Here is an 18,282-nt window from a genome sequence, read left to right on the forward strand (position 1 = left end):
GTGTGCGTGCTCCCAAAACCCGATGTGGTCCTCTGCTCCCGCCATATCTGCCCCTCCCACTGATCGTACCTATCACACCACCCTCCGCCAGCTCCCCAGTCTCCTCCCTTACCCCGCGCCCCCCAGACAGGACTGGCCTTGGCCTCAGAGAGGACTCCCCTAGTTCCTCCCGGGCCAACCCCGAACCCCCTAAAAATTTCGAAAAACACCCCTCTAAGAAGACCCGTAGTCTTTTTCTTCTTAGATCCCTCTGTGCTTAGATCCCTCTGTGCTGTGCTGATTATTTGAATTGAATCAGCAAATGTTTCTGACCTAGTTTTACTAACAATAAAAGCCTCCCTTTTTCTATAATAGCCTTTGGAATCTTTAAATTATAGTAACAACAGAAACAGAGTTATAGATGTGCATCATTCTAGCTGATAAGTAAGCAAGAACAGCTTTTAACTTCCCCAAGTTATTGTTTTTGATCAGGGTTATTCGCATTCTAATATGGAAGCTAAGCAGTTCTTTTAAGTTGCAGTTTGGTTTAGCATATCAGCTGCTAAAGGTGCTAATAGTGAATCTTCGGATCCAGCTTCTCTATTTTTCTTCTCATATATTGCTTATGAATGTTGCATTTCTTGTGGGTTTCCAGTCAAAGTAGGAAACATGCAATTCTTCATCGTGTTTGGTTTTTTGACATAATGATTTTGTTTGTATGGCACCGATAGAGAGCTGTATTTGAAGGGAAATGTAGGGGTCAAATGATCATGAACTGATGATTTCTTTGATGCCTAGATTTAGAACATTATATGCTATTTACTTTTTTATCTTAATTGGTCAACACTATATATTATTTTGGTAGGTTGATTACATAGAAACTGCTCTGATAAGTTTGTATTTAGGTTTGAGAGTTCCCGTCCACTATAGTGCCAGAAGAATACACCACTTTGGTCCTTGGAATATAATTGGGACAGGGAAGAGTATATTTTTCTACTTGAGTACAGACTGCCAGTCAAAATTCAGGGTACTGTGGTGGATAGAGAAACAGTTTGGTCCAGGATAGCATATTTTCTTATTTTTGGGCTACTCTTTCAAAATTCCATTTCTCAGTCTCCTATTTCGCCTCTTCTATAGATTTTTCTTCTATCACCTTTTCCTCAGTCACTGCCTTCTATAAGACTGAATATCCGTCTTCTTGAAGACATCCAGACTTTTCTGTGAAGCAAGACCTGGGAATGATGATCATTATTTTTTCTTCATTTATCTTTCCATCTATTTTCTGTTTGCCATTTCTTTTCCTGGCTTCTCCCTAACTCCCCCAACCGTTGTGGCACATCTCATCAAAACACATCACTACCTAGCAGGAGGTCTTCTTCAGACAGATGATAGATAGGGCATGAGTCAGATAATGCATTTTCTGTCTCTGTGTGAATTTGTTTCTTCTTTTAACAAGGAGAACTGGTTGTGGTTGACCTAAATCTAATTCCTGGGTCAGGAAGGATGATATCTGCAGGATTGCTTATTATGGAAAATAAAGACAGTTTGCTTGTGGGTGACCAAAGTATGGGAGGTTGGATGAAAAAAGAACCTTGAAATGGAGCGAAAAGAATAGACGAAATGAGTGAAATGTCATCCACTTTCCAAATAGCACTTAGCAATAGCACGTAGACTTATATACTGCTTCACAGTGCTTTACAGCCCTCTATAAATGGTTTACAGAGTCAGCATATTGCTCCCAAGAATCTGGGCCTTCATTTTACAGACCTCAGAAGGATGGAAGGCTGAATCAACCCTGAGCCATTCAGAATTGAACTACTGGCAGTTGGCAGAGTTAGCCTGCAGTACTGCATTCTAAACACTATGCCACCAAGGGATAAATAGAATGGAACAAAACAGAACAGTGGTGAAGTGTGATTGGACACACAAGGAATTTGTTTCTGATGCATAAGCTCTCACTATATGTACAAATAACAAATTAAGTACAGTGGTAATTAGATGTTCAGCGGAGTGATGCCACAAGGGAAAAACCTGCTTTTATGTCTAGTTTGTTATTATAGTTTGTCTATAATGGAGGAAAACAAAGAGAACTTAATATTCAAGTATAATCAAACATGTTCATATATACAGCTTTATTTCTCAGAATCTGGTCCATGGCTAAGCTGCTTGGCAGATCTGAGTGTAGGAGTTCAATTCATATGGAAGAACCTGTACTGAGGAAGGCTGCAGAAATACATAGGGAGTATTTTGGAAGAAAATTGAGATAGAGGCATGCTTTGAAGTGTTCTTAAAATCTTCCATCTATTTGTTCATTTGCTTAATCATTTGCTTTTCCATTTGCGTGCATACATGCTTACTTATTTATTGTCATTTACTGCAAAAAGAAAAGGAAGAATAATATCTTCTATTTTAGCCACTACTGTTCTTTTACCATTATACAGGATTAGAATCCCAAGGCTCAGGAGAAACTTTTTATAGACTTTACAGTAGAGTAAGTGAAGGCTCATATGAACAATAAAAAAAGTTATTTGACCCTTAAAATGGATTTCAGGCTTCCTGCCTGATGGAATCATGAATATAAATGTTCTTCATATCAGCTGCTGATACACTGAAATATTTTATTGTAGAGGCTGACTTGTTAGGCTCAAACCAACCTAAGACAATGAAATGGCCTATTTTATAACGCAGTATCCTCTTTACGAAGGTATCTCTTCCTGAAGATTATTTTAAAGGTAAAGGATGATACCTTCAAAGGTAAAGAAGGACAATCTTAGAAAACCATGCATTTAAACAAATTTTAGATCCTGCATTTAATGGTCTACTAGCATATACATATACATATGTATTGCTTTACTTGTTTTCAAAGTAAAATTCATTGTATCCTAGTGGACTTATTTGCTCTTTCTGCTGAATGAGACTTTGGCTTTTTGCCCAAAGGGTTGCCTTGATGGCATCATGGACATCGGTGCTTTGATGTTGCCCATTAGCACTAAGCCCTAGGACAGAATGCAGATCTAAAGGTCACTGGGTTGCAGACCTGCCCCCCAGGGTGAGATATGTTGCAATGTATTTAATTTAATTGCATGTATCTATTTCAATTAGTACATGGACATTTTAATGCAAATCTCTCTCTTGGGTTTGTTTGATATTGTATTTCATTTTTTCCTCTCATTCGTAAGTGGTATGCTGAACACAGATATCTTTCCTCCTATTCTCATAGTATGTACTCTATACGTACTATGGATGAAGGTTTAATACCAAGAAAGGCATATTTATTACAGGTAAGAAGGTTGGATGCTTTCCTGCTGCTTTTGTAACAGTCATCTCTCATTAAAGTGCATTTCTGACCTGGATCACCAGGCTATCATTTCTTTTCAAACATAAATGACTTTCCAGGACAAAATGACATTCTATAAATAGATAAAAACCTGTCACAATTAGTTCTAGAGAAACTGCAATATATATAGTCATTATCTTACTTTCCCTTCATGTTATTATCCTTCCTATGGATTATTATTGGCATATGGTCAGGCTGTCATGACGGAGTCCAATTAAAATTATATATCATTGCAGTTTCCCCTTTCACTTGTGCCAGTGTTCCCATAAGACAGGGAATCCCTTTGATAGCACTGATGTCCACTACTTGGCATTTAATTTCCTGACAAATCCATCATGTGTAATTTGCCACTGGGAACACTTTGTTTCAATATGACTGTAAAAACAAATTGCGGGTTCTGATACTTTTGTCTTGAACTTTAACATAGAGATGATTTTTTAGAGGTGTAGTTCTGAATCATTAGGTTTTATCTTCATTTTTTCCCTCAAAATAATAAACAAAAATTGCACATGCAATGTTAGTTTTCTGGGGTTTTTTTTTTTACTTAAAAAACAATGCATGCAATCCTAAAAACAATACTTTTACCACTATTTATTGGAATGTAAGGATTAGCAGTGTGACAATCAAGAATGGCCATTTACAGAAATGTCGCATTTTCACCAGCTTTTTTAAAAAATGGATTCTTGCTCGGTCATCCCAAATGTCTAGTCCGGAATTCAGTCATATTCTTTAGGAAAAAGAGAATCTGCTCTCCTGTCTTGCATGGCAGGAAAATCCAGCCAATATTGGTTTATTCAGTAAACTGTAGGAAAACAAGTCATGATTTGAATGATCTATGAAACAATGTAAGAACTTGGGATGCCTTGAAAATGTAGTACAATCACTGGTAAAATAATTCCATTGTTTTTATTGTGACATAGCCTTTCTTGAACCAGAGTCTATAACTGAGGCCGCTTCCAAGTAATTTATCATCACAAGAGGAGGCATTAATTGCTATCTTCTGATAATAATGTTCATAAGGTAGGAATCTTCCATGCTGAAACATTCTTTGTTTTTTTCCTCCATGATCATTTGTAAATGCTAAAGAGTTTTTCTCTTTGGTTAATTCCCTTCTGAAGCTTCTAGCTATTAATTTTTCTTTAAACACTCTTTTATAGTTTTTAAATCCTTTTTTTTTTTCAGAAGAAAACACTAAATGCCAGTGTCTCAGTAGACAACTGTTAGAACACACATGTGACTGACCTTCCGATTTATCATGCATAATTGCATAGTTTTTAATTGCAGTATGTTAAGCTCTACAGTCAGCTAAGGCATTCAGTAGAACAATTAAAGGCCAGATCCTCAGTCAATGAAAAATTGGCTAGAACTTCACATCTGAGAAGTGTAAAAAAACTAGAATGATTTACACTCAGCTTGCTCTACTTTGGCCTTCTTGCATTCAATTTAAATTAACTGCAAATTACTTCTGTTTAGACAATTTTTAACAAGGGTTCTCTTTTAAAAATTAATGAGGATCTTTTCATAGGACACAAAGTAGGCAAAATAGAAAGAGTTTGGAAGAATTATCCATTGTTGAAATGACAGTTTTGAAACCAAGAAATAAAGCACCAAACCAACCCCCACTCTCTTTAGGGTGGCGTGGGTCTGTACTGGGGAGGACTAGAAATTCAAAATAAAATATAATCTATTATAAACAGTCATGTTCTGTCTCTGCAGCAACGTGAGCAGGTTATCCTCCGTGGTTGCCAGCTTTCTTGTCAGTCCAATTATTTTAAACCCATTGTTTCATTTGGAATAGATGCCACAGCACAAGTGGTAGTCCCTTGTCTGTGACACATTCAATTAAAACAATCTGGAATAGATTTTACAGGCCTTCTGCGTCTTGTCCAATCTTATCACTCAAGAAAGAATAACCTTGGAGACTCACATGCAACTCAGAATGACTGTCAGGTGGTTTGAACATGTTGCACCTTCCCAGGGTTCCTTGGTGGCTTCCTTCCCTGTGTCTTTTCCAGCCAATGGCAGGCATTTTCTCAGCAGCGTTCAAGTTGGCTTGTGCCAAGAAGGCTTATGGCTGTGGAATAAGGTAGCAGCTGTCACAGCATGGACAGTTGGTTTGAGATCAGGGTGGCAAGATGAATTGGATTTGTAGCAGTTGGGGTAGCAGTGAAGTATGACCACTATTATTGATCAGCAGATGTCAGTTTCTACCCTGACAGTTATTACATTTGACAGACATTTCACCCAAGTGCACAACCAGACACATCTTTAAAGATGCTCTTTGCATCCCCTGTGAAGATTTCTCTGCTCTGTACCCTCAGGAAGAAAATATTTAATGGTTTAAGTAGCAGAAAGGAGAAACGCCTGGGCCATAACAACTTACTAATATTGTTATTTTCTGTTGCTAACATGCTATTTTACAAGAGGTGACACATGAGAGATGGACCCCTGNTTTTTTGTCCGCCATTTTTTTCCCCTTTTCCGGCGGGTGCCTTACCTCCCTTGGGCTGGGCCAGCTGGTGGTCGGCCTGCTCCATCTCTGCCGCTTGCCAGCTACGCCTCGGCCGGCGCAGGGGGCAGAACCACGCATGCGCGGCGCTCCCGGGCAGGGAAAGTCCTCGACTTACGACCGGTTGGGTAGTCCTCGACTTACGACCGGTTTAGTCCTCAACTTACGACCGGTTTAGTCCTTGACTTACGACCGGTTGGGGTCGTGGCATTAAAAAGGTTGAGAACCACTGTTCTAGAAGTTGTATTTGCAATGAAAGGGGTGCTTTGAATGAGAAAAGGCAAGTATTGCTTTGCCTTGAGACTAAAATACACTTAGGGTCTCACATTTTAGGAGCCATGTAAAATATCAGTTAAATATTACAATAAATTCTCAAGTTTCTTAACATAATTACACATCTCTCATTTTTCACAAGATTATTTTTTAAATGTTCACTTTAAATTGTATGCTGATTTCAAATTTGGATTGTTTTTTTTATCCTCTTTAATCTGTTTTAGTCTGAAATGTATTGCTATTCTTGTGACCTACCATAAAATGCTTACACATTTTTATCCACATAACTGAGCTATTTTTGCAGATGTTGTATCTTCCCATTCTCATTTGGGCTACCAAAATCACAGGGATTTATTTACAAGCATCCATTTTTCCTCACTGCAATAACATCAAGATGAAAAAAAAACATTCATCATGTAATGATGCAAATTCTGCCTTTTTATACTGCCAGCGCTACATCATACACAAATGTGTGAAAGGGATAAAGTTGCATCATGATATTGTGATACCAATCCCTTGGTAACAAGGCCATCTGTAAGATTGCTAGAATTTGGATTCACCTGCTTCAACCCATCTGTATGAAGGAAACTGGAGAAGGACCTCTGATAAAAATCTTAAGGACAGGAAAACCAAATATGGAAGGAGATATCAGAATGGCCTTGAATTATTTGGATCCTTAAATAGTTTGCTATTAACATTCAGAGAGAACCAGTACAAATATTAATAGGAAAAGAAAATGCAGAGAACTCTAGAAACCCAAGGTGTTGTACTATTGCATAAGAAGGGATGCTTTAATCTAGTGCAGGGGTGTCAAACTCGCAATGTCACGTGACGTGTCGCGATATATCATGACTTTTTTTCCATTGCCGGCAATGGGGTGGGCACGGTTTTACCATGATGCATCCGGCCTGCGGGCTGGCAGTTTGACACCCCTGATCTAGTGAGATGGAGCAAAGTAAGTAAACGTTTATTATGGTTTTTGACCTCTCTCTCTGTGTGTACAGTATATGTGTGTGTGTGTGTAGATCCTGCTTCAGATTTCACCACTCATGGTTTCTCAGAATATTATCAGTTCACTTCAAGGTTGAAAAGCTAAGCATGTAACAAAGGAATACAAGCAAAAAAAGAGTTTGCCTGCAAAGTTTGCTTTGAAATAGCAGCACATAAAAAAAATGTGTACAGCCAGTCTGAGTTTCAGAGAGCTGAATTAGGGTTGTCATCCAGTCCAAGGACCAGAAGTTCAAGAGCAGAATCCATACACAAGCTGGAGGTCAAACAGTCAGATATTGTTACCAGCAAAGAGAGCCCAACTCAGAAGGGTTTCTTTAATAAGAAACCAGCCAGATAGCAATAATTAGAAGGCTTAGTCCTTTGCTTGGTAAGGAACCCAATAGAGCTTCACTGTTCTGCTCTCTTCTCTACTTGTGTAGTATGAAGATTGGGAGACCTTATGTCACCTTCATGTGTTTGATCAACCTCATGTGATTCCTGGCTTTGTCCTTTCTTGAGGATAACATTCCACAGGCTCAGCTAGAGCACATTCTTCAGGGTCAGTCCAGACTCAGAATTTGAGTCCTGAGCCTAGACAGTGGCTGTATGTGTGTGCCTGTACACATATAAAATGTATAGTAAAGATAACAATTAAAATAATTTATATGTTAGGATATTTAGCATCATGAGGGAGTAGTCTTTGTTCTATCTCCTTCCTGCATGATCCCAGGAAAGTGAGTTGAAGTAGTCATGAAGAAGAATATAAATTTCAAGCATTTCCCAATGTTGTAGGGCTTGTTACGAAGAAGGAGCAGTATTATTATAGCTCTAAGAACCACAGAATCATGGGAATAATGGCAAGAAGTAAGAAAGGCTTTTTAAATGGGTTACATGGAAATATAGAACTTTTAGTGCAAGTTTCATCCTCCTGGATTCTTCCAGGTGTATTGGTATTCAAATTGCAGTGTTTCCTGTGAAATGTGGCACCTGGTTTTTTTTTTTTTTTTATTAGTTTTACTGTTTCTGTCAGCCGTTTGAGGTAGACCAGCCAAGGATCCAAGGTTATAAATGCTAACACTACTTTTAGGTTTACAACAACATGAAGGAAGACCCAGCTCCTCAGATAGAAGAAGAAATCTGGAGGCAGGAAGAAAATTTAATCACAACAATTTACATCAGGGGTAGTCAACCTTGGCTCTTTTATGACTCGTGGACTTCAACTCCCAGAATTCCTGAGCCAGCTAAGCTGGCTTAGGAATTCTGGGAATTGAAGTCCACGAGTCATAAAAGAGCCAAGGTTGACTACCCCTGGTTTACATCTTTCCAAAGTAGAAATAAGCCCTCCTCTCAAAAAAGAATTAATTAAATCACCAGTCCTTTTTAAATTAAAACAAACACCTTGTCTAGCTCATTTTCAGAACCCACAGCCTCAGAGGAACCCAAGTGCAAACCAACAACTACAAAGTATCAACTTGAACAAACATTGAAGATAAGCTTAACCACAGGAATGAAGGACCAGCTACCGGCAATTAAAGCTGACAGAATTAGAACAGAAACACAGAAAAATGCATAAAATTAATGAAACACATCAGATTCTTTCCTGAGACAGGGATTAACTTTTAACCTTTTTCCTAAACAAGATTGGATAAAGAAACTAGCCCATCAATAGACGCTGCTCCACGAATCAGGAATGACAGTTTGAAAACTCAGAAATTCAACGAATCAAAATTGACAATTTTGAAAACCCTGGAAAGGTATATAAAGACACTCATTTGGAGACCACTCTTTCTAGCTAGTCAAGAAACTTTGCTGAATGTCACTCATCTTAGTTTCTTGCCATTAAAAGACTTCTTTCCGACAGCTCTGTTTCAATTCAAATATTTCTCCAAAGTGCTGATCGTTGCGTCCTGGCTGGAAGAATCTCCAAGAGAGGGGCTCTTTCCTCTCCACAAACAGAATCTTGCAAGTCTGAATATGCCTTCCTTTCTCCCTGCCTTTATCCTAATAGAACTTTTTATTGCTACAAATACGTATTGTTTTATTTTTGAATTGTAAGCCACTCAATTATGGAGAAAATCCATCTATGTGTCGCTAGGAGTAGAAAACAACTTAATGGCACATAAAGATAGCATTTGGCTTTAAGGTGGGTGGCTATACTACCGGTAATCTTTTAAATAAATAAATAAAGTGATTGCCAGAGAATGATGGGAATTAAACTTCAACACTATGTCTAGAAGATGAAAGGAAAACATGAGAAACAAAGCAAGAAAATGATAAGAAAAAAATGATTGTAAATGAAAGGCAAATGTATGCAAGCCTTGAAGATGAATAATGAATACTTTTGCAGAGAGAAGGAGCTGATGAAAAAGATGCCATGTCCTTTGAGGAAACAGCAATTGGGGAATAAATTGATTATACAAGCACCTGAATGTTGATGCAAAAGATTTCTTTATAGTTGACTTCAAGGAAGTCAGTAATATCAGAAGACTGGAAAAATAAGGGAAGGACTCTTTAGTGCAATCTTCTCAAAATACAGCTATTCAAATGTGCTGGAACTACAGTTTCAGAATTGTAGTGAATGTAATTGAAAATTGTACACCTAGCTTTATTTGTAGACCATCAGGTTTGAAAATATTGTTTTGATGTTTCAATGGATAGAATGGCTTTGGGACTTTTATTTACTTTTGTCAGTGTGAAAGACCAGGTCCACACATGAAGTTTCAGTAAAACTGGCTAAAATTAGCTAAAAGCTAATGCATAGGAATCTTCTCAATTAATGATTAGCATCTGCTAAAAGTTAGATAAGGGGTTATCTGCACTCAAGGGGAGGATGGATTTAGTTCTCTTGTGCTTACATAGGGATTCTAGGCTGATTCTTCTTTTCACTCAGTCCCCAGATTCTGCCATCTCTTCTCTTACAGTTTAAGCATTTTAAATCCACTCTTCAAATAGATTTTAGACAATTTACAAAGAATGATTATAAACTAAACTAATACAAAATTAGGTTAAAAATGGAAAAAGTAGGTGAATGCCCTATTTCTTACAGAAATTAAGACAGTAGCATAGATGTCAACGCTGTGACAATGGATGTCAACACTCTGACAACTGAGAATCAGCAGCCATTTTACATTTGCTTTTAGAGTGCCTTTTTAAACTTTTTTGAAGTTTAGATGTAGAAGGGGTGGTGGTGGAGCAAATACTTTAGGGTTTAGTAAGCCATAACAACTGCAGCTGTGTGGGAACTCAAGGACAATACTTGATAAAGTTTTGGCGGGCTGAGGAGCTGGGAAGGAAAGCCATGTTTTATGTTAATTGGAGAATGTGATTTCTGACAGCTTCTTTAGGGTGGGAATTGCAACTAGTTACTCTGTATCTGGGGGGAGGGAATTTCAGTCTTGGGTTCAATTATGTAAGTGCCGATACTTTGTTTCCTAATAAAATGTTCTTTAAGGAAGAATTCTTGCCTTGAAGTTCTTTTACTGGTTTCATCTATCGGAACCATGAGAATAAAATCATCATCACAACATTAGAAAAAGTACGGCGAACATGACTTCTGAAATTCTTTCCAACATCTTACAAATAGCTTTACTCAAGTCCCATACTGGGAAGAAAGGTATACTGGGGTGGGGAGTGCTTAGAATGGAACAGAAAACAACAGAAAACATTCTGAGCCACTGATCAACTACTTCTTCCATGAGGATGCATTGGAGCAATTATTTTCTGAACTTTTTCCTTTGCTATCCTTGGCTGAATCCACCCCATTTTTGAACTCAATCTTTTATTGTTGTTCAGTTTTTTTCACCATGTCAAATTTGATCCCATTTTGTTAAGTTTTTGAAGAGTCATCCTGCTGATGAAAAGACAAATAGCATGCATCTGTTTTTATATTTTCTTTCCTATGGAGTTGAAAAAAATAAAGAGGTCTTCACTTGGTACTAGATGTCACTAGGAAGACTATATCATGACTGCAGTGTCACAGCTTTTTCAGCCACTTAATTAGATCTTTTTGCTTGCTTATCTGTCTTGTTGGTAGATCTTCTGTGTTGTCTTGCTCTCCAGCATATTATAAAGTAGTTATTAAAAAAACTAAACTAATGCCATTTTAGAAGGGAAGTTAGTGCTTTGCTATTACACAAAAGCAAGAGAGTCAAGTACATAGATTAGAAAGGGCAACTATTATGCTCATAGCAACAGATACAGATGTGAGAATTAGGCTATTCATTATTAGGAAAGTAAAAGTAAAATTTGAAAATTCTAGAATGAGACATGTGCAAACTAATTGTTTATATCTGAATATAAATGGCTTTGCAAGAGGTTGCCCACATTCAATGCTTTTGCCTTGTATGCTGAATAAAAATCTTGAATTCAGATATATGGATCTGATGTTTTGATGTGAGCAAATAATGAACTATAGGGAAGGAACAAGTGCAAATAGAGGATCTGATAATCATAAGAAGGACAGTGTTTGGACGTGGTCAATCTTTTCAATAGTTCTGGAACCTCTTTCTTGTTACTGAGCACCTGCAAAGGCTAGTTTTGAGTTATCCTTTTGATGTGCACTAGACTTATCAGCCAAACCTCTCAGAGATTACCTATCTGAACCTTTGATTATCTGAGTGCTGATTTGGAGTTGTGTAAGAGAAATTGGAAAATATCCTGAAAAAAGAAGAAATCCTCACAATGGCAATTGGATGTTCTCATTTGAAGTATTGAACTTATTATTGATGGATATTTCATACCATAAGGAAACCGAATACTGGAGTATTTTAATTGAAGTCTAAAGAGACCAAAATATATGGATAGAGGAGAATATTTGTAGCTCAGGAATGAAATGAGAGGATCTTGGAGCTCTCTGAGGTTGGTTGTTTTCTTGTAGATGTTTCTCAAAGACATTGGTCATCATCTAGCACTGATGATGTTATCTAGTTTGAGCAATCAAACATCTTGGAGACATCTTGCTCTAAAAGAGAGAATTCCCTTTCTGCAATCAAGTTATTATGAAGCTGACTTCCATCTTTCTGTTACCAGGTGACCTGGTTCCCTTGTTCAGATCAACATCTACCAGTTGGTATAAAGATTATCACTGCTCCATATCAGACTTGAATGCCTTCTGGCATTCCCCCCCCCCCTTGTTTCATATTGTATCAGCAATTTTTTCCCATTTGTGTTTTACTTAATGTTTAACCTGTAGGTCTGAAATAATATAAATCATTACATTTTTAAAAAAAGACATAAAAAGTTGCTGTAATAACTCCTCTGTATAGACTCCCTCATCTAGTAAAGATTTATAATCATATCTGATTGTAGTCCAATTTTTAATAAGATGGAAATTAAATACATGTTTTCTGGATGTACCATTTCACATAGCAATAGCACTTGGGCTTATATTCCATCCCATAGCGCATGTATATGATACAAGCTGACAAAAAAAAATACTTAAAAAAGAAAGTTTATTAGCCTATTTTATTCTTAAACCTAATTTTTTATTTTATTGATTACTTTTAAAATTGAGATGATGTGCTCATGTTCACTATTATCATTTCAGAAGGACACCATGTCTAATAAATGCCATTCAGTGGATATAATATTCAATTGAAAAGCCTAGTAGAACAATAGATATTTTTCTTTAGTTCCTAGCTTACTTTTTCCACCAAGGTGATCTAAGGAATCTCTGGCCCATTACAAGGCATGAAGGTGTAACAAATCGGCTGTAGATATTTATGTCATCCAGAAAATCTTATTGCTGAGATGCCACCACATGCTGCAATACCCTTTCTAATTGCATAGCCAGGTGACTATGCTAACAGGCATTCCTCCCATCTGCTGAAAATTAAGTAAAAATATTGCACTTTTCCTGTTGCAAGGTTTACTGTGATTCAGCAATGAATTGGCCAGTGTGAAAGCTATTAATATGGAAATGTTTCAGCTGTCAAAAAACACTTAACGTATGGTGCCAACAAGGTGAGTGGGTCGTCAACGATATACTTTACCCGTCTTCCCGTCCCAAACCTTCTAAGATTCTTGAAGGAAAGTCTCACCAGGTATTATATATATATGTGAATGTTACCGTATCCTAAAGGATACAAAAGATAAACTCTTCTTTCGTTTTTGTGTTGATGTAAAGGCATTCACAATCCCAGAGATGCCTGAATCATTCCAGCTAAAACAGGGGTAGTCAACCTTGGCTCTTTTATGACTCGTGGACTTCAACTCCCAGAATTCCTGAGTCAGCACAGCTGACTACCCCTGAGCTAATATAACACAACTGGGGAAAAAAATCTTTTCATAGGATTTTTCATCTCCTAGGACATGGCTAGTTCCATTGACACAATACCAATAGCAGCAACAATAACACTTTTTGGAAGAGAACATTAGAGGCATGGAAGAAAAAGGGTTTTTTGTGTTTTGTTTTGTTTTTTTGCAAAATTTCCTCTTTTGTGATTTTTTCTTCCCATGTGAATACTACAATGCATATGTTAATGGTTTTTCTATGGCTTATTTAATCTGGGGAGGGCCTTTTAAAGGAAGAACATATACATACTATTATTTATTATTCAGTTCCACACTGCATTGTTGAACAGTATCAAGCTGTGCAGATGATTATGGGCCGATGGGCTGATTGGCTTATATTTGCTATGGCAAGGTAAAGATTACTGAGTGAGACTAGCAATTAAGAGCAGCATGAGAATTATCTAGCTTCCGTTCTCTCATAATGATCCGTCGGGGGGGGGAGGGGTGTCCACAATATACTGAACTTCTGTTTTAAGGTTCATTCTTGAAGGAGGCCAATATTTCATCAGGGAAATCAACAACACAGAGCTGTTCAAGTTGGGTGTCTAATCTACCTAGCAGCAAAGACAAAATAGCCAGAGAGGGCAATGCCCAGAAACCAGATGAAGAAAACGTGCCCACAGCAGATTTAGGGACCAATAAGAACAGAGAAGATTCCCTAACCCTGTCACTCCCAGATAAGATGAAAGAGATCTAATCAGGACATGTTCCTAAAAATGGCTAGTGAAAAATATTCCTTGTGTGGTTTTTGGGGAAGATGAGAAGGAGCTCTAAAAATGGCACACTAAAAAAAGGCAAGAATCAGGTGCCTGAATGATAGGTTGTGCTTCTTCAAGGATCCTGGCCATATGTTCAAGCAGTACAAACTGGAAAAAGTGTTACGTGATGATGTAAAAATATCAGCTTGCAGTCACTTATTAACAGCTTCTGTTTATTGGAAATTGTGACACAAAAGCAAAACATAGCCCACTTTTTAGACCGGTGTTTCTCAACCTTGGCAACTTTAACATGGAAACCGTGAATTCTAGTCCTACCCTAGGTGTGAAAGTGGGCTGGGTGGTTTTGAGCCAGTGCCTCAGCTTAACTCACCTCACAGGGTTGTTATTACTTTATTTATTAAGCTTAGATCCTGTCCATCTCCCTTAAAGGTGACTCTAGGGTATCTCGTTATGGGGAAAATGGGAAGAGAAAGAAGAATTAGGAGTGCTCTCCACCTTGAATTATTTGTAAAAATATTAAAGGCAGAATAAAATTAAAGTCTTTTTAAAAATAGGATAGCTAATAAACAGAAAATAAATTCAGCACACTCAAGTTCAAAGTTTTTCATTTAGGAAAAAAAATCAAATATATAGATACTATCTGGCTTGATGGTACTTGTGAAAATGACCTTGAAATTATAGCTAATGACAAACTGAATATGAATCAGCAGTGTGAAGCAGTTGCAAAAAACAAAACAAAAATAAACCAAGCATATTTTAGCCTGCATTTGTAAGAAGTATAAAGGCTGCATCAACAGAAATACGGTTTTCAAATCATGAGAAATAATGGTTCCACTTGGTTCTGCAAACTGCATCCTCAGTCCATTTCTGGACATTATATTCTGAGAAGGTTAAAGGCAAATAATACACATACAAAGACAAAGAGATCGGAAATGAAGTTCCACAAGAAAAAATTGAGGGGACCTGGTATGGTTATATGAAAATTTGTCTGAATAAGTATCTCACAGAAGACAGACATGATCTAGAGTATAAGGAATCCCTGTGGATTTTACTCCACTACTCATTGCTGACTATAGGAGGTGGTGCTCATCTCTGTTTCAAGGACCATTAAGCCAGCACTGTCCAAAGACATTTCTGTTGTCATGTGTCCAGCATGATGTCATGGTATGCTGTTACTTTCCCACTGAAGTGGTACCTCTTTGTCTACTCACATTTGCATGCTCTCGAACTGCTAGGTTGGCAGGAGCTAGGACAGCAATGGGAACTCACCCCATCACATGACACTTGAGTCTCGAACCAATCAAGAAGCCCAGCATCTTAATTGCTGAGTCATCATGCCACCCCTAATGACTTAGGGAATACGTCATAGAAAACAGTTTTATTTATTTATCTATCAACTTTGTATACTACCCATCTCACCTGCATGACTCTGGGTGGCTTTAAGTTATAAGAAGACAGATTCAAATGTGAATATTGGTAAATATGTCCTAATGGTAACATTAGTCTGAAATGAAAGTGATAGTCTCAACTTTGCTGTACATGTTCGAGCAGAAGCCCATTGACCTTTGGTGGGAATTAGTTCATTTAGATCACTATACCAAACAGATGGTTGCCTGCTTGATTTTTTCCAACTTGATGGTTCTGTTATTCTAATCCTATCCATATGGAACAAAACCAAAGTCCTCCCCTTAGCAATTGGATATCACTGTGTTTTTGCCTCAGGAGCTATTGCTCGTTGGCAGAGCAGCTGCTTTGCATTAAGGTTTCTAGTTCCACTGATAGCATCTCTAGATAGGGATAGAAAATGACCTTGTCTAGACTTTTGCAGAACCACTGCCAATCAATAGGGACAACACCAAACTAACAGTGTAACTTGAATAGGAATAGAATAGAGCTGGAAGGGATCTTGGAGGTCTTCTAGTCCAGCCCCCTGCTCAAGCAGGAGAACCTATACCATCTCAGACAAGTCACTGTCTAGCCCGGGGGTGTCGAACTGCCGGCCCGCGGGCCGAACACATCATCAGGAAACCACGGCCACCCCATTGCCAGCAATGTCGAAAAAGCTCTGATACGTTGCGTGACACCACATGACGTTGCAAGTTTGACATGTCTGGTCTAGCCTCTTCTTAAAAATCTCCAGTGATGGAGCACCACTATTTCTGGAGGCAAGCTGTTCCATTGGTTAATTGTCAGGAAGTTTCTCCTTAATTCTAGGTTGCTTCTCTTTGATCAGTTTCCAACCATTGTTTCTTGTCCTGCTCTCTGGTGCTTTGGAGAATAACATGACTTCTTCTTTTTTGTGGCAGCCCCTCAAATACTGGAATACTGCTATCATGTCTCCCCTATTTCTTCTTTTCTTTAGACTAGCCAGGCCCAAGCCCTGCAGCCATTCTTCCTATGTTTTAGTCTCCAGGCCTTTGATCATCTTAGTTGCACTTCTCTGAATTTTTTCCAAACTCTTAATATCTTTTTTATGATATGGTGACTTATCATGAGATAAATTTCCTATGTTGTTGTAAATGTAGAAGTTCTGAATGCTGTAGTTGTTTTGACTGCTAAACAATATTAAAACCTGTTCTTCATGAATTGAGTTTCTTTTAAAAGATAGGTGACCAAATAAATTCCATATTTCATTTGCATTTAATGAATTAATCAATACATTGTAGTGATTATTCATTTAAAGATTTCTGCTATAGAATTATAGAATGGTGTTATATTCATTTTCTTATGTAGAATGTATTTACATCTTCTGTTCAAAGCTATACTCAAAAGGACAACCATTATAATTATTTTTTAACGCTGCCAATATTTACTGTTAATCTTAAGGGAACTTGAGTAATTCCCAAGATCTTCTGAACTTAAGAAAGACAAAAAATGACTTGAGAAGAAAGCATACCTGACAGCATGAATACCACATTCTCATTTTAAGTTAAGTATTGAAATGTTTAAGTAGATGCAAACCCACCCACCCACCAATATTTTCTACTTTTTTTGACTGTTGATTGCAGGGATTTTGATGGTCTCAAAGTTGAAAGTAGTCAATTCTAACTTTATTTTCATCCTCTGCAAATAAGTCATCCTTGTTTGACTTGTACAATCTATCCTGTGCAAATAGATTCTCCTGGAAGGAACTCAACTGAGTTCACGGAGAATTGCTTAGTAGTAAATATATATAAACATCAGCTACAGTATGTAACACAATCCTATGAAGATTTTGTCAGAAATCAATACCACGGAACAGATTTTATTTTCCAAGAGGAATGATATTTGAAAGGTCAGAGCCTTAATTTTTTTTTATATAGGGAATCACCTTCTATGGTGCCTTCTAAAATTGTTAGGATCACTATTTTTTTGAATTTCCAGCCAAAATAGCTGCTGTTTGCAACATGTCACTGAATGCCTTTTGTTTCCCATTTACTACTTGTTTTATTAACTCCATGTTTGGTAGTTACATCACTGACTATGCTGGGAATACTGGTGCCTAAATAGATTTGATTGGAGCCACATAATTTATTACATTAAATTGGATACAGCTGGCTAAAATTTTTAATGGAACGGAAAGAAATGGGAATTAAAAGAAAACAAAAAAGTAAATGTGTAACAAAATGAACTAAACCACTTCATGCATTCTGAAGAAAGGAGTAGAGAGACAGTTTTAATGACATTCTAAGGATGTTGATACTATTATGTCTTGCAATTTTGCTTTTGAATATCTTACAATATTTGAGATTTTCATTGTACTTTATATACATTCTTTAGCTTCTGCTTGGCTGAAACCCCTTCTAGTTTTGACACTTACTTTCTTTCTACTCCTTCTCCAGATGTCAATTCTTTTAATATAAGGTTCTTTTGAAAAAGAAGGAATAAATTGCAGTTCAAAAAGGAGAGAATTGAAGGAAAACACTTCAGGGTGTCTCAGAAAAATATTTGTTTTTACAACAGTTGTTATTGTTCAATTGATGTTTTAGCTAAGTGAGTGAAAAAGCCCATATCTTACAGGAGCTGCTAGCCATTAAATAAAAATATTTTTCCATTCCTTTAAACGGGTCAATATAGAGAGAAACCTCCATTTCTTCCTTCCCTCTTATCTTAATGTTAGCCCTGTGAGGAAGGTAAGGCTACCATAAAGTAAAAAAAATCCAAAGTCATAAAGCTGGAAACAGATGGCTTAAAGCAGTCACAAA

Source organism: Protobothrops mucrosquamatus, unplaced genomic scaffold (assembly GCF_001527695.2).
Source record: "Protobothrops mucrosquamatus isolate PMUCROS unplaced genomic scaffold, P.Mucros_1.0 scaffold1172, whole genome shotgun sequence".
Classification (NCBI taxonomy): Eukaryota; Metazoa; Chordata; class Lepidosauria; order Squamata; family Viperidae; genus Protobothrops; species Protobothrops mucrosquamatus.